Source organism: Scyliorhinus torazame, chromosome 5 (genome assembly GCF_047496885.1).
Source record: "Scyliorhinus torazame isolate Kashiwa2021f chromosome 5, sScyTor2.1, whole genome shotgun sequence".
Lineage (NCBI taxonomy): Eukaryota > Metazoa > Chordata > Chondrichthyes > Carcharhiniformes > Scyliorhinidae > Scyliorhinus > Scyliorhinus torazame.
Window position 1 is genome coordinate 147,274,151 of NC_092711.1, and position 21,141 is coordinate 147,295,291.

Here is a 21,141-nt window from a genome sequence, read left to right on the forward strand (position 1 = left end):
GGGACAGGGTCACTTTCTGATTAAAGGAGCCGGATCTCTGTTCTGTTCCAGGGACAGGGTCACTTTCTGATTAAAGGGACAGGATCTCTGTTCTGGCGAGGGTGTGGCCAGGGGGGCCACAGACCCGGCTATTTATTTTGTGCAGGCCGAGAGCTTTTCGTGGCGTGGCTGCCAGCCCCTCACCGGTCGCAGCATCGGTGAGGGGGCTGCGCCGATTGTTTCTCTGTAAAATGCCACAGATCCTCCGCACTTCACCTCGGAATTGGAGAATTTGGCCCAGGAACTCTCACTGATTAAAGAGACAGGGGCCGGGATTCTCCGCTTGCCGACGGCGATTTTGTAATCAGCGATCAGGCAGAGAATTCCTTTTTCCGACCGAATCGGGGGTGGCGGCGGTTTTTGGACGCTCCGCACCCTCCAAAACGGCTACATCGAGGAGTAGCCGCATGCCATTGGGACGGCCTCAGGATGTTAGTTGAAGGCCCTCCCCTGATGCTCCACCCCCGATGGGCCGAGTGCCCGACCACGCAGTTGACGTGTGGGCCCAGCCGTGCGGCAACCTGTGTGGCGGCTGCGCACTGTGTCCAGCAGCTCCACAGTCAGCAGGGGGGGGGGGGCCTTGCTGCTGGCCGGGGGGAGGGGGGGGGGCGCTTCGGCGAGGGGAGGTCCAGGGGGGCACTATCTGCCAGATCAGGTCCGCGCGTGGCCGACCCCATGTTGTACAGCGCGACTGCTGCAGGTCGTCGCCATGCGCATGTGCGGCCACGGACCCGGCAATTCTCTGGCTGTTTATTTTGTGGAGGCCGTGCGTTTTACGTGGCGCGGCTGCTAGCCCCTCTCCGGTCAGAGGATCGGTGCTGGGACCTCGCCCATTTTTCCCACGTAAAACAGGCCCAAAATCGGAGAATGTTTCAATTCTCTGTGAATAACCTGCACAGCAAACTCAAGGTAAGATGAAATAAAGAGGTTGGTTTATTTTTACACACACGGGGGTGAGAGGGGTTTCCCAACACCCACCCACTTTTGCACTTGTACAATAAACGGGGGATAAGGAAAAAGGAAGAGGGTTCCGGGAATGACCACAATAAAATCCAAGACATGGTTTTCCATGTGTCCAGAATCCAAAGTCTAATGGAATGTTCCTTCAGTGGGAGGTTTACTGTTGCGGGAGATCCGTCTTTCCAGCAGTGAGACTTCCACGATGGGGGAAGACACGGAGAGTGAGTCAGTCTGGGAGGAACAAGAGCCAATGTTTCAGCCATTTGCAGGTTTTTGTATTTATATTTTTATTGATGTTTCTCCATTTTAACAAATATCCAACAAAAGCTCAGGATTGGTGCAGCACAGCAGAAATGTCTCAGCAATACAGAAATACAGGAGAGGACAGGAGGACGACAATACAGATGGATCTGTGTAATCATTAAGCTTGATGCATCCGTATGTACCAATGGATATCCTGGAGAACAAGGGAGAAGAAGAAAAAGCCATGAAAACATGGTGAAACGGTGCACACCTTCTCACGTAGCGAGTGCTCGCATCGCCCACCAGAATCCAGGATAAGATCACGCTGCCAGGTTCAGGCGGGTGTCAGAACACATCTCCCCCAGCTCCAGTCATACCAGAGGCATCAATAACACATCCATATCTCCCCTTCTTGGGTACAAGACCTGTCTATACCTTTGCAGGAACCTTTCCCAACTCTTTCCCAACTGCATCCTGTTATTGCAAACTCTCTAGTGCAAAAGCAGAAGCGATTCATCTCGAAAGTCACGTACAGTCACAAAGCTTTGACACTCCAGTTAACACCAAGCTCTATTTGACATTCCATTTCCCATCAAGCTCTATTCCTCTTGAGCCAAACTCTCATTCCCCCCTTTGATCATTTCATGATAACTTCTTCTAATCCATAGCCATTTGTCTCATTTTCTCCCATTCTATCTGCACTTCCATCATTTTCCTACGTACCTCTGCACCTTTTTTCACATCCATTAGCTATTCGAGGCTCACTTCATGTTGCTGTACTAACTGTTGGGAAATTACTGCTGCACCGACACTTTTACACAAGCATTTCATTAGGAAGCTAAGCATGATTATTACAAGTATTACAACTACCAGGATTATTAATCCATGCACCAGGTAAGACCCCCATGATCCGTCAAACAACCAATCTAACCACCCATCTCTTGATGTTTCATGCAGTTTCTTAACCTTTTTGCGGATATAATCCACGAGGTGGGTGATGTTCTCCGAACTATCGGGGATGTAAGTGCAACATTCCGAACCGATCACGGCACATGTCCCACCTTTGTTTGCAAGGAGGTAATCGAGGGCCTTTCGGTTTTGTAGGGCTACGGTTCTTATTGCCACCATTTCATTATTTATCTCAGTCAATGCTTCAGTGGTGTCGTTTGCTACCTCTTCCAGGATTTTTGCTATCTTCCTTATTTCCTTTATTGCAAGAGCTACCCCGATAGGGGGAGGCAGGATCCCAAAGTATCGCTGCGTTTCAGTTATTGCTCTCTTTTCTCACTTCATCATTTGGTAATGGTCGCCTAAATTGGCGAGGTGGTGTATAAAGGGGACTACATACCCCAGATAACAGGATCCCGTCCAATTCTCTGGCAGCCAGGGATATGCCTTGTGGCAACAAATAAAGTACGTCCCATTGTATGAAGTGAGTTTGTCCACGTCAAACCCTTCAGCCATCAGGGAGTACTTGAAGGTACCAGTCCCGTTAGCGTATGGGACGTCCAGTGTACATCCATAAACTGAGGAGACGTATATGCGGGATAGACCTTGGATATGTTGGCCACTACAAATCTGTGCTCACATTGACTCGCACCTACGAATATCCCTTTAACCACATTCCTCACTAAACATATTATTCCCAGTGGTCTTCCCATGTTGGTGGTATTAGTGAGGGTAAGAAACGGAGGCTGGTGGGATCAGTCATAACTTGGTTGGTACCACATCTCAAAGGTATTCATTGGATAGCCCCCCTCTTTCCAAGGCCTTGGGGATATGGGGAGAAACGATAAACTAGAAGCTGCCCCGCAGTCTGGGTGTCTTACCACAGTTGCGATTCTTATTGTCCTCGGGGATTGACGAGTACCATTCTGGTAAATATACCATTCTACTGTTTCTGACAGGTGAAGGGGAACAAGTCTGAGGGGATCCCTCCCTTAGCATGGGTCGGGATATGTGTACATACCCAGCAACCAGAAACATTCATATCCTTTGCGTACACATATGACATATACAAATAAGTGTTCACATGCAATTCTCGTTTAGCCCGGGATGGTTGCTTCTGCAAGTCACTGGTTTAGGGGCTGGTTTAGCACGGGGCTAAATCGCTGGCTTTGAAAGCGGACCAAGGCAGGCCAGCAGCACGGTTCAATTCCCGTACCAGCCTTCCCGAACAGGCGCCGGAATGTGGCAACTAGGGGCGTTTCACAGTAACTTCATTTGAAGCCGACTTGTGACAATAAGCGATTTTCATTTAATTTCATTTTCATTTCATTTCACATTGTAACGGCATTGTTCTGTCTTTGTGCCTGCATTCATAATCTCATTTGCAGGCATGTTGGTCGCAGGATAGGTGATGTGTCGTATCCAAGGGCCAGTTTTGACCCTGGCGCAGGAACTGAGCCGAACATCGATCAACGGGCATCATGGCCCATGATCTCCTTTGCGGGCCCCGACTGGCACAATGCAGGGTGTCCCCTTGGCAAAGATGGTGAGGGCTCCTCCGCTGGGGCTCACAGACCTTTCGTCTAGTTTCCCCTTTCAGGATTATGAGGCCAACCAAGGTCAGAGCGACGAGAACGATATTCATGACTGTAGTTCAACTTTATCGTTCCCCTAGAACTTAAGACAAAGAGTTTTAATTCCTACGACATTTTTACACTCTTACAATGATGAATATGAATCTAAGCATTCCGGCCTTCCACTTTCACGGCCGTGGGGGTGGTCAGGAGAACCTGAAACGGTCCCTCCCATCGTGGCTCCAGCCCTTTCCGAACCCAGTTCCGGATCATAACGTACTCGCCGCGGTTAATAGTGACAGTACTGGCAAGGGGGGGTACTTCCCCACGGGCCGCTCAGACCCACGAGTGGAGACCTTTTAAAACCTTTGTCAGAGTTTTAACGTAATTGGCCATTTCCGTGGTTATGTGGTGAAAGTTTACATCTTTTGGCTTGTCTTGATCCCAGGGAGTGTGAAAAGGCCTTCCGTACAATATCTCAGCAGGGCTTAATCGAGTTTTTCCAGCTGGTGTAGCGCGAATTTGAAAAGGGCAATGGGCAATAGCTTGAGCCAGGTAGCGCCTGTCTCAGCCTGTAATTTGGCTAGTTTGGTTTTCAATGTCTGGTTGGCGCGCTCCACCATTCCTGCTGCTTGTGGCCTATATGCACAGTGCAACTGTTGTTTTATGCCCAGCTGAGCACAAAATTCTTTGTTAATCTGTCCCACAAAATGGGGGCCATTGTCTGAACTTAGCCGATACGGGATCCCAAACCTGGGAACATTTTCCCGCATCAAGACCTTCACCACCGTGGCGGCTTTGTTGTCCACGGTGGGGTAGGCCTCTATCCATTTACTAAATACATCAACGATAACTAACACATGCTTATAACATTGACATCTTTCCAACTCAATGTAGTCCATCTGGAGGGTCTCAAAGGGACCTTCTGGTAGCGGGGTTTTACCCATTTCACAGGGTATTGCTTTTCCAGGGTTATACTGCTGGCATACCAGGCAACGGCTGCTAATATTTTGCGCTATACCTTGCAGTCTCGGATGCCACCATGTTTTGAGCAGCACGTCACCTGTTGCACGTGCACCACAATGAGTTGCAAAGTGAACACACTCAGTGACCCAGGCTGCTAATGCGTCGGGCATACAGGTTTGCCCTTCCGGGGTGACCCACAATTTGTTTACAGGATCATAACAACATCCCAATTCTTCCCACAATCGTATTACACAAGCAGGAGCGTCCTCCTGTAATTGAATGACGTCAGTGATGGTCGGCATTGGCTTTTCAGAGGGAGACTGACTTTTCCAGTTTTTAGTCTGACTCATCATTTTGGGCACCACCACGTCTTTTAGTCAAGAGGCCTCTTTGGCTTGGTGGTCCGCCTGCCGGTTGCCCACGTCCACCAAACTTTTACCAGTTGTGTGGGCTGCGCATTTTATCACGGCTATTTGTTTAGGGAGCATTAAGGCCTGCCATTGTTACGGGGGCCATGGGCGGGGACTGTGGAACGGGGACCGGTATTACGGCAACAGGAACAATCGAGACAGGGACCGGTCCCATGGCCACAGGGGCATAGTATGGTGGAGGCGATGGCTGAGGCAGGGGTGCAGTCGGCTGCCTCCTTCCCACTGGCCAATTTTCTAAATCGCTCTCGTCGTCTCCCTCGGTTAAGGCAAGGCCGGCCATTTGTCCGCACGGACTGGGTTGTGGTGGTTTAGACCTAGGAGATCGGGCCCGTTTCTTGTGGGCACACTCCTTCTTTAAGACCTCAGCGGTCTTAACAATCCCACCCTCCATCAACTCTATTCCCAATTTTAGAGCATTCGCTTGCCAGCAGAGACGCGTCTTTTAATTTTTGGCAGTACTCTCGCCATAGGACAATCAATTTTTTTGCCCTGCAACTACGGTTATGCTGCCAAATAAGTTGTTGTGCCTCGAGAACAGTGGGTAAATCCTTTGGTCCTCCTAGGGGCCATTGTCCTTTTCCTAAGATCTTATGTAATTCTCCGGAGAGCTGTCGTAATTGTTTGGAATGTTCCGGATACTGCTCGCAAAGAACCTGAAGCGCGCTTCCACTATCAGAGGTACTATACAGGGTATTACCCATTGTCTCCTATCCTCGGATGATCCTTGTGGTTACCTACTTAATTTTGATAGCAATCCTAAATCACTTATTTACTCAAGAATTTAAACAACCTTTTATCGCGAAGGTATCAAGCAACCAGAAGGATCATCATTCCCTACGTATCTCTTTTGGGCTGAGGGTCTCCTACCCTCGCGCACGGGTTTCCAACCCCAGAATTCGAAGAGGACTCTAACCTCTTACGGGGCTCCAACCCAGGGATTCGAAGAGGACTCTAACCTCTTATGGGGCTCCAAGCCTTCCTGTAACAGGTTCGCCGGACTAACCTGGATCTCGTAAGAGTCTCTTCAGAAACAGACAGCAGGACCTGGTTGCGCTCAGTACAGCGGAGGGGGAAACCAAAGTGGTAATAAGGGTACTCACATTTGGGGGCCCAATCCCTCCTCGGCGTCCAGGCATGATCAGTCAGTTACGCCGTCTGTCTCCGGCGAGGCTCCTTGAGATCCCACCGCTGCCACCAAATGAGGATTCGCTATTGTCAGTCCGGATGAAATGATCAATCGAACACCAAGTCACTTCAACGTGTACCTTATTTCACGGCCGGGACCAAGATGCTATATCAGGAACAGCTACAGCACTCAGTCAGTCTTCAAATATTATACAGCAGGTTATATACAGCATCAGGGACAGCCCCTTTGGTTCCCAAAATTGGGAGGCCTCACTTGTGACATTCTGTTGCTCTCAGCTAAATTATAATTATCTTTAGAATGAGGAACCCATTCCCAACTGCATCCTGTTATTGCAAACTCTTGAGTGCAAAAGCAGAAGTGATTCATCTCGAAAGTCACGTACAGTCACAAAGCTTTGACACTCCAGTTAACACCAAGCTCTATTTGACATTCCATTTCCCATCAAGCTCTATTCCTCTTGAGCCAAACTCTCACAATTACACAGAGAAGACCAGCAAATATTCAAATAATTGGTTCAAATTCTAATCGCTGCAGCTTCCAAGAGATTAACTTTTTTTTTTTTTTTATAAATGTTTTATTGAAAATTTTTCCCCAAACAACAATTTTTCCCCTCTTACAAAGCAAACGCAACAATAACAATACAGAAATTTTAAACAATACACAAGTAACAAAACCCCTTTATCTTTGACCTAAACTAAACCCCCCCTCCCCCCCCCCCCCCCCCTCCCCCTGGGTTGCTGCTGCTGGTCATCTGTCTTCCCTCTAACGTTCCCCTAGGTAGTCGAGAAATGGCTGCCACCGCCTGGTGAACCCTTGAGCCGATCCTCTCAGGGCAAACTTTATCTGCTCCAGTTTAATGAACCCCGCCATATCATTTACCCAGGCCTCCAGTCCGGGGGGTTTCGCCTCCTTCCACATGAGTAGGATCCTGCGCCGGGCTACTAGGGACGCAAAGGCCACAACGTCGGCCTCTTTCGCCTCCTGCACTCCCGGCTCTTCCGCAACTCCAAATAGAGCTAACCCCCAGCCTGGTTTGACCCGGGCCTTCACCACCCGCGAAATCACTCCCGTCACTCCCTTCCAATACCCTTCCAGTGCCGGGCATGCCCAAAACATATGTGCGTGGTTTGCCGGGCTCCCGCCACACCTCCCACATTTGTCCTCCACTCCAAAGAACCTGCTCAATCTTGCTCCCGTTATGTGTGCTCTATGTAGCACCTTAAATTGAATCAGGCTAAGCCTGGCGCATGAGGAAGAGGAATTTACCCTGCTTAGGGCATCAGCCCACATACCCTCCTCTATCTCCTCCCCTAGTTCTTCTTCCCACTTTCCTTTTAGTTCGCCCACCGACTCCTCCCCCTCTTCCCTCATCTCTCGGTAAATCTCTGACACCTTGCCCTCTCCGACCCACACCCCTGAAAGCACCCTGTCCTGTATCCCCTGCGTCGGGAGCAATGGAAATTCCCTCACCTGTTGTCTAGTAAATGCCCTCACCTGCATATATCTCAAGAAATTTCCCCGGGGCAACTTATACTTTTCCTCCAATGCTCCCAAGCTCGCAAAAGTCCCATCTATAAATAAATCTCCCACCCTCCTAATTCCCAACTGGAACCAGCTCTGAAATCCTCCATCCATTCTTCCTGGGGCGAACCTATGGTTGTTCCTGATTGGGGACCCCACCAGGGCTCCCCGCACCCCTCTCTGTCGCCTCCACTGTCCCCAGATATTTAATGTTGCCGCCACCACCGGGTTCGTGGTAAACTTTTTAGGTGAGATCGGTAGCGGCGCCGTCACCAGCGCCTCTAAACTCGTCCCTTTACAGGACTTTCTCTCCAGTCTTTCCCACGCCGCTCCCTCACCCTCCATCATCCATTTACGTATCATTGCCACATTGGCGGCCCAATAGTAATCGCCCAAGTTCGGTAGTGCCAATCCTCCTCTGTCCCTACTACGCTGAAGGAACCCCCTCCTTACTCTCGGAACTTTCCCTGCCCACACGAAGCTCGTGATGCTCCTGTCTATTTTATTAAAAAAGGTCTTAGTGATTAGGATAGGGAGACATTGAAATACAAATAAGAACCTCGGGAGGACCATCATCTTAATTGCTTGCACCCTGCCCGCCAGCGATAGAGGCTGCATGTCCCACCTCTTGAAGTCCTCCTCCATATGTTCTACCAACCGTGTCAGATTAAGTCTGTGCAAGGTTCCCCAGCTCCTAGCGATCTGAATCCCCAAGTATCGGAAGTTTCTTTCCACTTTCCTTAGAGGCAAGCCTTCTATCTCTCTACTCTGGTCCCCTGGATGTATCACAAATAATTCACTCTTCCCCATGTTTAGCCTATACCCCGAGAAATCCCCGAACCCCCTCAAAATTCGCATAACCTCTATCATTCCCCCCGCTGGGTCCGACACGTATAACAATAGGTCATCCGCATATAACGAGACTCGGTGTTCTTCTCCCCCTCTAATCACCCCTCTCCATTTCCTGGAGTCTCTCAACGCCATGGCCAGAGGTTCAATTGCCAACGCGAACAACAATGGAGACAGCGGGCATCCCTGTCTTGTTCCCCTATATAGTCGGAAATACTCCGATCTATGTCGACCTGTAACTACGCTTGCCGTTGGAGCCCCATAAAGAAGTCTAACCCAGCTAATAAACCCGTTCCCAAACCCAAACCTCCTTAACACTTCCCATAAATACTCCCACTCCACCCTATCAAATGCCTTCTCTGCGTCCATTGCCGCCACTATCTCTGCCTCCCCCTCCACTGGGGGCATCATTATCACCCCTAATAGTCGTCGCACGTTAACATTCAGTTGTCTCCCTTTTACGAACCCTGTCTGGTCTTCGTGCACCACCCCCGGGACACAGTCCTCTATCCTCGATGCCAGTACCTTTGCCAACAATTTGGCGTCCACGTTCAACAATGAAATGGGTCTATAGGACCCGCACTGCAACGGATCTTTATCCCTCTTCAAAATTAACGATATCGTCGCCTCCGACATCGTCGGGGGTAGAGTCCCCCCTTTCCTGGCCTCATTGAACGTCCTCACCATCAACGGGGCCAACAAGTCCACATATTTTCTGTAATACTCCACCGGGAACCCGTCTGGTCCTGGGGCCTTCCCTGCTTGCATGCTTCCCAGTCCCTTAATAACCTCGTCCACCCCAATCGGTGCCCCCAGGCCTACCACCCCCCGCTCCTCCACTTTCGGGAACCTCAATTGGTCCAGGAACTGCCGCATCCCCTCCTCTCCCTCTGGGGGTTGAGACCTATACAGTTCCTCATAGAAGGTCTTGAACACCTCATTTATCTTTCCTGCCCTTCGCACCGTGTCTCCCCTTTCGTCTCTAATTCCTCCTATTTCCCTCGCTGCTGCCCTCTTTCGCAATTGATGAGCCAACAGGCGACTCGCCTTTTCCCCATATTCATACCTCCTCCCCTGTGCCTTCCTCCACAGTACCTCCGCCTTTCTGGTGGTCAGAAGGTCAAATTCCGTCTGGAGTCGTCTCCTCTCCCTGTACAATTCCTCCTCCGGGGTCTCTGCAAATTCCCTATCCACCCTTAAAATCTCCCCCAGTAATCTTTCCCTTTCCTTGGCCTCTGTTTTCCTTTTGTGGGCCCCAATGGAGATCAGCTCTCCTCTGACCACCGCTTTTAGTGCTTCCCATACCACTCCCACCGGGACCTCGCCGTCGTCATTGACCTCCAGGTATCTCTCAATACACCCCCGCACTCTTGCACACACTCCCTCATCCGCCATCAGTCCCACATCTAATCGCCAGAGTGTTCTCTGCTCCCTTTCCTCTCCTAATTCCAGGTCCACCCAATGTGGGGCATGATCCGAAACCGCTATGGCTGAGTACTCAGCTTCTTCCACCCTAGAGATCAACGACCTTCCCAAAACAAAAAAATCTATCCGGGAGTACACTTTATGGACATGGGAGAAGAAGGAATACTCCCTAGCCCTAGGTCTAAGAAATCGCCATGGATCCACTCCCCCCATTTGGTCCATAAACCCCTTAAGTACCTTGGCCGCTGCCGGCCTTCTTCCGGTCCTTGAGCTGGATCTATCTAGCCCCGGGTCCAGCACCGTATTAAAGTCCCCTCCTAAAATCAAGTTTCCTACCTCCAGGTCCGGTATACGCCCCAGCATCCGTCTCATAAATCCCGCATCGTCCCAGTTTGGGGCATACACGTTAACCAACACGACCTCCATTCCCTCCAGCCTGCCACTCACCATTACATATCTACCTCCGCTATCTGCTACGCTGTTCTTTGCTTCAAATGCGACCTGTTTCCCCACCAAAATGGCCACCCCTCTATTCTTTGCGTCCAGTCCTGAGTGGAACACCTGTCCCACCCATCCTTTCCTTAGCCTAACTTGGTCCGCCACCTTTAGGTGCGTCTCTTGGAGCATAACCACGTCTGCCCTTAGTCCTTTCAAATGCGCGAGCACTCGGGCCCTTTTTATCGGTCCGTTCAGGCCTCTCACGTTCCACGTGATCAGCCTCACTAGGGGGCTACCTGCCCCCCTCCCGTGTCGACTAGCCATTACCTTCTCTAGGCCAGTCCCATATCCCGCCTCCGCGCTCCCGCTCGCTCCCCCAGCGTCGCACACCATCCCCGCCCACCCACTCTTTAGCCATTTCCTTTTCCAAGAGATTAACAATAACAGGATTTTTAAAAAGTACGACCAAAAGCAGAGGATCTCAGGATAACAGGGACCAAGATACAGCTCTGAGCACAGGGTCCCCTGACGTACGCCCCTCACAACAAGCTCATTTGAAACCTCACTCAGCCTCTCAGGACACCCCGGCCAAGAAGGAACCTCCCAAGCAAAAGAGGGCAACAGGAAAGTGACCACAGTACAAGACCTGGCCCGGCCCTGTACACCCTCGTACACAGGAGTCAGGCAAGCAAGGATAGCCACACTGTGCAGGACACCCAACCTCACTCCTCTCTCACCACATCCGAGGGCAGCACACACAAGAAGATTCATACCGTCCTCCACCAAGGAGATTCCACCCACAAGGAGAGGAAAATTCGTCAAGGCACCCAACAACTCGGCATCTCGGGAGGGGTGCGATCCTCCAACCCGCTCACGGCAAAGGAAACCCCCGAGATACAATGTACCAAATCGGGGCCGACATCAGTACGCTACCTCCTCAAGGAAAAGTAACTTCAAAAGAGAGGAACACCAGGATTGGCCAAAGGAGGCCAGACAAGAACCAGCATCGTATGTGATAAGTAGATTGTCATCTATATTATCATCTGTACATAAATAGTAATATATGTATAACTGTTGTAGTTCCAGCATCCGACCATCAGGTGGTATGAGTATGCAGACACATGACCCGGACACACCATGTGTTCCAGGAGAAGGTGTTGGTGAGGAGTTTGCAGCAGTCGCATATTCGAGTAGCTCTGTAGTATCTTAGTGTAAGTTAGCGTTAGACCATTATTTCCAACTGTATTAATCTTAGACATTTTAGTAATTCGTTAGTGTAGTGTTAGTAATAAATAACTATGTTTATGAAACAAAGTCTAATGTTCTTTATTCCACGACAATATCAAGATTCAGCATCAGCCCAATGAAAGAACATTGCACCGTGCACCGTCACAAAACGGATACTCGGGGCAGAGCTGCGTAGCCTCATTGGCGTCAAAACACTGCCTCCCCACGGGAGACCCTGCTTCAACAAGGAGGGCATTCAGGAAGTCACTATATAATCCCACTTGGAATAAGGGGATTATTCCCCTTATTCTCCCCCCTCAGCCTCACCCTCAGACCCAATGAGGGCTCAAACATCATTGATCCACAACACTCAAACTCTCACTCAAACCCTCCAACCCACAGGTTACTACCTCCCCAGTGGAACCTATCCCGAGAGGATTGATTGATGATTTGATTGATTTGTTTTATTGTTACGTGCACCGAGGTACAGTGACAAGTATTGTTCTGTGTACAGTTCATACAAATCGTTCCATACATGAAAAACAAAACATAGGACATAGATAAATACACAATGTAAATACATAGACACAGGCATCGGGTGAAGCATACGGAGCGCAGTACTACTCAGTGGAGAAGGTGTGTGAAGAGGTCAGGTCAGAGCATAAGAGAGTTATTCAGGAGTCAGGTGACAGCGGGGAAGCTGTTTTTTATCTGTTAGTGCGTGTTCTCAGACTTCTGTATCTCACTGCCCGATAGAAGAGGTTGGAAGAGAGAATAACCCGGGTGGGAGAGGTCTTTGATTATGCTGCCCACTTTCCCAAGGCAGTGGGAGGTGTAGACAGAGTCAATGGATGGGAGGCGGGTTCGCGTGATGGACTGGGCTGTGTTCACGACTCTCTGTAGTTTCTAATGGTCTTGCCACGAGCAGTTGCCATACCAGGCTGCGGAGGACCAGAGGAGGAGCAGACCAGGGGCCTCCATAGGGGACAACACAGGGAGGGAAACTCACTCCACCACCCATCAGACCCTCCGCCCGACCCAATAAACACAGTTACTCCTGCCCTGCCCTAGTCAATCAAGTGACCACTGCCACTCCCAGGCAGCCAAGAGAATATTGAAGAAGACAAGTGGAACAAGGATTAACTGACCACACCCAGTTCCTCGTGCTCACTAGTCCCCTTGGTGTTCTCGTGTTTTTGGGACGATTTCTGTATCTTCCTCCGTGAAGACAGACACACATTGTTTAGTTTCTCTGTCATTTCCTTATTCCCCATTATAAACTCTCCTGTCTCTGTCTGGAATGGACCCACATTGGTCTTGGCTAATCTTTTCCTTGTCACATTCTTATAGGAGCTTTTCCAGTCGGTTTTTATGTTTCTCGCCAGTTTGATCCCATATTCTCTTTTCTCTTTATCAGTTTCTTGGTCCTCCTTTGCTGAATTCTAAATCAATTCCCAATCCACAGGCATACGGTTATTTTGGCCTCTTTAGGAGCCTTTTCCTTTGATCTAATGGAATCCTTAAATTTTCTCGTTAGCCACAGTTGTACCACTTTTCCTGTGGCTGTTTGTTCCTTAAAGGAGTCTACATTTGATGCCAACATGTAATAATACCTTAAAAATTAGTGATTGCCTGTCTATTGTCATACCTTTTGTTGTAATGTCCCAATCTACCACAGACAACTTGCCTTTCAAACCTCAACAGTTTTCTTTGTGAGAAACACGTGGATAAATTAAACAAAGGAACCATGTAACCACCATAGCCCATCTTCATGGCAACGTGGCATGCTTTCAGAGGTTCCAAACAGAAATGGGAACTAAATATCTTCCAACCACTGTTGCTATATTTACTTGCTATAAATATGGCAGCTAATAAGGTTGCCCGTCTTAATCTAAATATGAATAGGATATGCTTTCAGTCGCCAGGCATCAAATGATACCGCCACAAGGTTCAACCGGATATCGATCAAAGCCCCAAACAACCAGTTAGTTAGTTCAAGAACAATAATACTTTATTTATACACAAGATTAACTTACACATGCAACATAAAAACTAAGAGCTAAATTATACCTATCATTATGACAACCTGTACTTAACTTCAGGCACCCGGCTTAGGTCAGAGGAACAGTGGCCTTTGTTCGAATCTGGATCTGCTGGGTCTGGAGAAGTAACTGTGGTTCAGCTAGATTCATCCGCCTGGTAGCGAACGTTGAACTTGACCGTGCTTCTGGTCGTGGTGCTGCAGATGGAGTCAGACGTTGCCAGAGCGCCAGGTCCAAAAGAGACCGAACACATGGCAGTGTCTCTCTTTATCCTTGGGAGGTTTCACGCTCTTTTGGGTGGTCCTTGGGTTTGGACCCAATAATTCGGCAGTCCTCGATCACTGCTTTCGATCTGAGCCAATAAAGGGGCGGGTGCTTTGATGGCTGGGCGGGTCCTGAGCGGTCATTGACCTTGGCTGTTTATGCTTCCTGAGTAAAGGGAGTGGCACCGATGTGTCTGGAATTGTATCGGATACCTGAGTACCAGTTCCTTTGTCTTAGGGAAATGGGTCATTAGCGTGCAAATCGGCTGGGGGTTTCGATCCTGTCTGGTTCTGCTTACAAATATACATTTAGGCTCTGAGCCTGCCTGAATCTTACATTGGCCATATTTCCCTTGAGGCTTTGCAAATGTCCATGTTTCTTTGTAAGTGGCCATCCCAGATGGCTACACCACCAAACACACGTTTGCTCTGTGATCCTCGTGAAAGTTGAAGCCAGGAATTCACAACGTGGCTCAATGATCATCAGCCCACTGGAGGCAAATTTGTGAGACCAACCAGTCCAGCAGGAAGAAACCCTCCGCCCATCCCTATTGATCAACTGACACAATTAACAAAATGCAGTCCTGGATGCAATTGAGAGCAGAACAGCGGAATCCAACCCCTGTAATCAATTGTGAACTTGGTGTGTGAGCATATGTGATGAAACACAAAATCTCTCCCACACTGAGAGCAGATGAACGGCCTCTCCCCAGTGAGAACTCGGCGGTGTTTCCATAGTTGGGATGGATCACGGAATATCTCACCTACTCAGAGCAGGTGAATGGCCTCTCCCCAGTGTGAACTCTCTGGTGTGTCCGCAGGCTGGATAACTGAGTGAATCCCTTCCCACACTGAGAGCAGGTGAACGGCCTCTCCCCAGTGTGAACTCGCTGGTGGCTCCGCAGGTGGGATAACTGAGTGAATCCCTTCCCACACTGAGAGCAGGTGAACGGCCTCTCCCCAGTGTGAACTCGCTGGTGTGTCTGCAGGATGGATAACTGAGTGAAGCCCTTCCCACACTCAGAGCAGATGAACGGCCTCTCCCCAGTGTGAACTTGCAGATGTTTCTGCAGGGCAGATGAATGTTTCAATCCATTCCCACACTGAGAGCAGGTGAATGACCTCTCCCCAGTGTGAACTCGCTGGTGGCTCCGCAAGTGGGATAACTGAGTGAATCCCTTCCCACACTGAGAGCAGGTGAACGGCCTCTCCCCAGTGTGAACTCGCTGGTGTCTCTGCAGGTCAGAGAATTGAGTGAATCCTTTTCCACACTGAGAGCAGGTGAATGGCCTTTCCCCAGTGTGAATGCGTCGATGAACCTCCAGCACAGACGGAGCTGTGAATCCCTTCCCACAGTCCTCACATTTCCATGGTTTCTCCATGTTTTGGGTCTCCTCATGTCTGTCCCGCTGTGAATGGTGCAATGTTTTTTCAGGCTGTGTAACTGGTTAAAGCTCTTTCCACAGTCAGTGCTCTGGAACACTCTCACTCGGGTGTTTTTCCAGTCTCAATGGTGTTTAAAATCTTTTGCAGTTGACAGATGAGGCAAACATTTTTCCTTTAGATTCGAAGGCCAATGATATTCAGGTCCCAAGGAATTGAGGGACTGTCAGATCCAGACAACATGTATTAGATTTCGGTCTGTAATTTGTCCTCTTCGAATCTCCTGTTAAAACAATTTACAAAAGACATCACTGTCAGTACAGGATAGAAATTCAGAACAAACTATTCTAGTTTCTCTGGAACTTTCTTTTCTCTTGCATTTCGCAACATCTGTAAATATCCATCCCAAACACTCTCCCTCCATTCACTGTATCTAATATTCAACCTCCCAATTCTCCTGAAGGTGCTGATTCAGGCTGATTGACAGATCCATGCTCACTGCTTCCTGTCCTGGACACAGGGACCATAACAAATTGGAGCTGCAGTCGGCCATTCGATCCTGCTCAACCATTCAATGAGAGCATTGGCCGATCTACCTCAGCATCATTTACCAACACTATCCCCCATATCCCTCGATAACTTCACTCCCTTGAAATGTTAGCAATCTCTGTCTTGAAACTCTGAGGTTCCACAGTCCTCTGGGGTGGAGAATTCCAAATGCTGACGGGGGAGTGAGGGGAAGATGTGTTTGGTGGTGGAATCATGCTGGAGTTGGCAGAACTGGCGGAGGATGATTTCTTCAGTGCGGAGGCTGGTGGGGTGAAAAGTGAGGTGGTGCTAATTTTGCCTTAGTTCAATTGCTGTGTTTTATTACCTTTGCTCTTGAGTCGCCAGGTATCTTTATGATACCGCCACGTGGTTCAAGTCCGAGTAATGATCAATAATCCAATACACCGATTAGTAAGGTTTAAAGAATAGCACATTTATTATACACAGTAATCACTACTCATGCACAAATTCTATGTTTAAGCTACTTCCACAACTAACAGGCCTATACTTAACTTGGAACTGGCCCACCAGGTCAGGGAAACGAATGGCCTTTCATTCGGGTTCTGAGCCTGCGGGATTCGAAGTTGGTACAGATTGGTAGCTAGGAGCGCCTATCTCGTAGCGAGCATTGAAGTAAGACTTACAGTTTCGACCAGCTGCTGAAGAGTGAAGAGCTGGAGAAGTGGTGGAGAAGAGAGAGACTTGAACTTGGGCTCAATTCTTATAGTCCTCGGGGGCTTCCCGCCTTTTGGGGAGGACCCTGTACCTGGTCCCAAGTGATTGGACTTTGTCCCAATCGCTTGGTTCGGTTTTCTCCAATGCTGGAGCGGTTCCCTGATCGATGGGCGGTCTTCAGGTGGTCGTTCACCTCATTTTGTGTAGGCTTCTGCTGGCGCCGAAGAGTCTGGTTTTGCTTTGTGTGTCCAAGTGTTGCATATTGTTCACAGGGAGTTCTCATTAGTATGCAGGTGGCTGGTGTTTTGTTATGCTGATGGTTGCTGGTATCGATCTTGTCTGGCCTTTCCAGAGGTAAATACACAGCCAACCTGTAGCTGCTCATTTGTGTCTTGTTGGCTGACATTCCCATCAGCCTCTGCCATTCGCCATTTTGATTTGGGAGTTGGCCATTATAAGTGGCTACAGAGGACAGTGGGAATTCTATCCTGGTTCTGGGAGAGAGGAGCGAGGGGGAGGGCAGAGGTGTGGGAGATGGGTCGGACACGGTTGAGAGCCCCGTCGACCACAGTGGGTGGGAAGCCACGGTTAAGGAAGAATGAAGACATGTCAGCAGCACCGTTTTGGAAAATGGCATCATCGGAACAAATGCGACGGAGGTGAAGGAACTGAGAGAATGAGATGGAGTCCTTACAGGATGTGGGACATGAAGTGCTGTAGTCGACGTAACCGTGGCAGTCGGTAGGTTTGTAATGGATATTAGTGGACTGCCTATCTCAGAAATTGAAATAGAAAGGTCAAGGAAGGAAAGGGAAGTGTTGGAGATAGACCATGTGGAGGTGATAGAGGGGTGCAAACCGAAGCAAAATGAATATATTTTTCCAGGCTTTGCAGAACACCTCCAGTCCATCCGCAAGCAGTTCCCAGACCTTCCTGCCGTTTGCCATTTCAACTCACCGTCCTGCTCTCAGTCCACATGTCTGTCCTTGGCCTGCTGCAATGTTCAGGTGAAGCCCAGCGCAAACTGGAGGAACAGCACCTCATCTTCCGATTAGGCTTGTTACACCATTGAGTTCAACATTGAGTTCAACAACCTCAGACTCTCCACCACCTTTACCCCATTTTTATCTATCAATTTATTTTTGTTTTAGTTTCTTCCATTGATCGTTTTTTCCCTCCCCATTATTCTCCTCCCCTCCCCCCATTCCAACTATTTCAAGTTGCCCTTTACACACTGCTCACCTTTATTCTGCCATTCACACATTCTAACCTTTTTATGTACCACTATCAGCCCTACTTAGCCTTAATTACCACCATTTGCATTCCTTTTATCTTCTGTTCTCGACATCTTTGTCTATATCTCCACCTATTGCTGGCCCCTATCCAGCCCCACCGCTCCATTCCACCCCTCCCCAATACAGTACAAATCTGACCCCATTTCCAGTTCTCTCTAAATGTAACAAAGAGTCATGCAGACTCGAAACATTAGTTCCCTTTTCTCTCCACAGATGCTGTCAGACTTTCTGAGATTTTGTCCAGTATTTTCTGTTTTTGTTTAAGATTCCAGCATCCACAGTAATTTATTTTCATAATATATCTAATCTGTACCATGTAAAAACACTAGACATATCTCTGTCCGACATGTATTTACTGTTCCTTTAAATTTTAGCCAACTCCAATAATAATAATAATCTTTATTGTCACAAGTAGGCTTACATTAACACTGCAATGAAATTATTGTGAAAAGCCCCGAGTCGCCACATTCCAGCGCCTGTTATAGAATTTACAGTGCAGAAGGAGGCCATTCGGCCCATCGCGTCTGCACCGGGTCTTGGAAAGAGCACCCTACCCAAGGCTATACCTCCACCCTATTCCCATAACCCAGTAACCCCACCCATCACTAAGGGAAATTTTGGACATTAAGGACAATTTAGCATTACCAATCCACCGAACTTGCACATCTTTGGATTGTGGGAGGAAACCGGAGCACCCAGGGGAAACCCATGCATACACGGGGAGAACGTGCAGACTCCGCACAGACAGTGACCCAAGCCGGGAATCGAACCTGGGACCCTGGAGCTGTGAAGCAATTGTGCCAACCACAATGCTACCGTGCTGTTCCGGTACAGAGGGAAAATTCAGAATGTCCAAATTACCAGACATACGTCTTTCGGGACTTGTGGGAGGAAACCGGAGCACTTGCAGTAAACCGCATAGACACAGGGAGAACTCTGGGGAAACCAGCCCTTTTAATTGTGAACATTAGGAGAGAAACCACCCTTTTAGCCAAACAAATAGATGTGTCAAGCTGAGGGAGCAAAGGATGTCAATGTCTTTGAGAGAGAGGGACCTGAGCCAACCTTTCCAGAGTCTGCACCCTCCCCGGATTCACTTCCTTTCCCTTCAGTTACTGCAATTGACCAATTGAAGGTGATAATGAGAAAAGAAATGGAAAGGGGGAGAAAAGAAAGTGTTTTACTCACAGATGTTGGAGACAGGGAGACGTTTTAGTCTGTGTGCAGCTCAAGCTCATTCAGGGTTGGAGGAACAACAGCTTTGCTCGCCAGAAACCTCCATGTCCAGCTTCCGCATTGAGACAATAGGGGAGGTCTGATTGGCGGAGGCGCAGGGTCCTTCCGGTCCTAACTCTATCCATTAGCCAACACCTCACAGGAAGGTCAGGGGCTGGGCTTTCGTCCACACATGCGCAGCTTCCCCTCACCCTTGGACATACGCAGTACCTGATCACCCGCCCGTGCGGCGGATAGAGCGGGTTCCCCAGCGCGGGGGATTGTGGGAGCTACGGCCGTCACTGTCCAAACTCCTGGGGTGAAAAGTGGAGGAGGCTTGGGCGGTTGTGTGCGAGCTTGGTGTCCGCCCCCGGGCCGATTCGAAAGGCAGGCCGCCTCTGGGAGCTTCCTGGATGGGGTGAAACAGCAACTCGGCGCCCATTGCTCCTGGTCCCCGAGGGAAGGGGAGAAGACCGGTTTCGGAGTACTGCGACCAGTCGTGTTTCAAGTCAGCGGTTGAGCTGCGGAGACGCTGTTTCGGACTGCGAGGTTTGCTGTCGGCGGTTTTGAGTTCGCCCAATGGAGGACGAAGGAATGGAGGAAGGATGGCAGCTGGATAGGCTGCTGGAAGCGGCGGGTCGGAACCGGGAGTGGATACCCGATGGGCGGCCCGCGGCCTGCAGCCCGGGGTGGGTTGCTGCCGTTCCTGGGGTCTCCGGGGGTTCGGCCCCCCTGGACGCCCTGTGGGCGGTTGGGACTGACTCTGGGACTTTCTTCCCCGTTGTCGACTGTTGCCAACATTGGAGCGACTCTGGCCGCTGCCATAGGAGGACTTTGAGGACATGTTGTTCCTTGTGAAATTTCGGCTGGAGCGCCGGGGTCATGATGTGGAACGTGCAAAATTAATGGACTCTTTTTTATGGACTTTTCTATGAGTACTAAGGGATTTTGTTTTCATGTTTTCTTTGCTTTCGTTTTCTTTAGCAGCCTATGACATTCAACTCATTTCGGGTTTCCCTGAAATGGTAATTAGTAATTGTGGTGGAACGCTAGTTGGTGTGAAACTGCTCTCCCTCCGAATGGTCCCGTGCCTTTGGGCGGGGTCCAGGAGGGGGGAACCCTCTCTCCTCCGCCGCGCCCGGGTCTGGCTCTCCGGAGGTCTGTGCTCTTAGCGAGGAGGGGCCTTTCCCCCGGGCTGTCGGCTGCAGGGCGGGGTGAACGGGGGTGGGTGAGCGGGGATTAGTGTTCGGTGATTGATTCTATCCTGTTAAATCTTTTCTGGGGTGAATTGAGGCCTGGTGCCTGGTGATTGGGTTTGATATGACACTGTTAAAATGTATCGAGCCCTGTGGGTCATATTTGTTTCCGAAGCGGCCGTATTGTATCGGGGCCTTGTGCCTCGCGACTGCTTGTCTTATGTGTTTAGAGGTCGTCACCTTGAAATGTACTTGTGTTTTGTGGATTTTATTTTTGGTTTTTTATTTCATCTCTTTTGGAGTGGTCGTATGGTTCCGAGGCCTTGTGCCTCGCGACTGCTTGTTCTCTGGGTTTAGAGGCCGTTACCTCGAAATGTACTCGTGTCTTGTGGTTTTTTGTTCCTTTTTTCTTTGGAATGGTCGTTGGGTTTCGAGGCCTTGTGCCTCACGACTGTTCGTGTTATGTGACTGTTCGATTGTTACTTGAACTATGCGTAGGGCCTGTGCCTTGCGGCTGGTTGCGATAAGTGACTGGTTAACTGGTATCTGGAAACGTATTTCGGCCCTGTGCCTTGCAGCTGTTTGTGTTCAATGACTGTTTAATCGTCAATTTGAAGTGTGTTTAATCGTCAATTTGAAGTGTAATGAGGCCTGGAGCCTTGTAAATTGGTTTCTGTAATAATTGTGACAATAAAAGAGTTACTCACAGATTTGGGAGACAGGAGGAAGATGCAGTCTGTGTGAAGCTCAATCTC

General features: G+C 49.3%; 1 protein-coding gene and 1 long non-coding RNA gene across 2 annotated transcripts in view; one reads left to right on the top strand and one right to left on the bottom strand.

The window, feature by feature from the left end:
* The window catches only part of LOC140421920 (uncharacterized), a 45,228-nt gene that overhangs the window by 1,322 nt on the left and 22,765 nt on the right, over nucleotides 1–21,141 (top strand). The gene's annotated exons all lie outside the window — the stretch shown is intronic.
* On the bottom strand, nucleotides 950–6,794 carry LOC140421978 (uncharacterized). Its single transcript, XR_011947192.1, has 2 exons — nucleotides 6,262–6,794; nucleotides 950–1,456 (listed from the first exon to the last, which is right to left on the bottom strand). It is a non-coding gene; the product is annotated as an uncharacterized lncRNA (long non-coding RNA).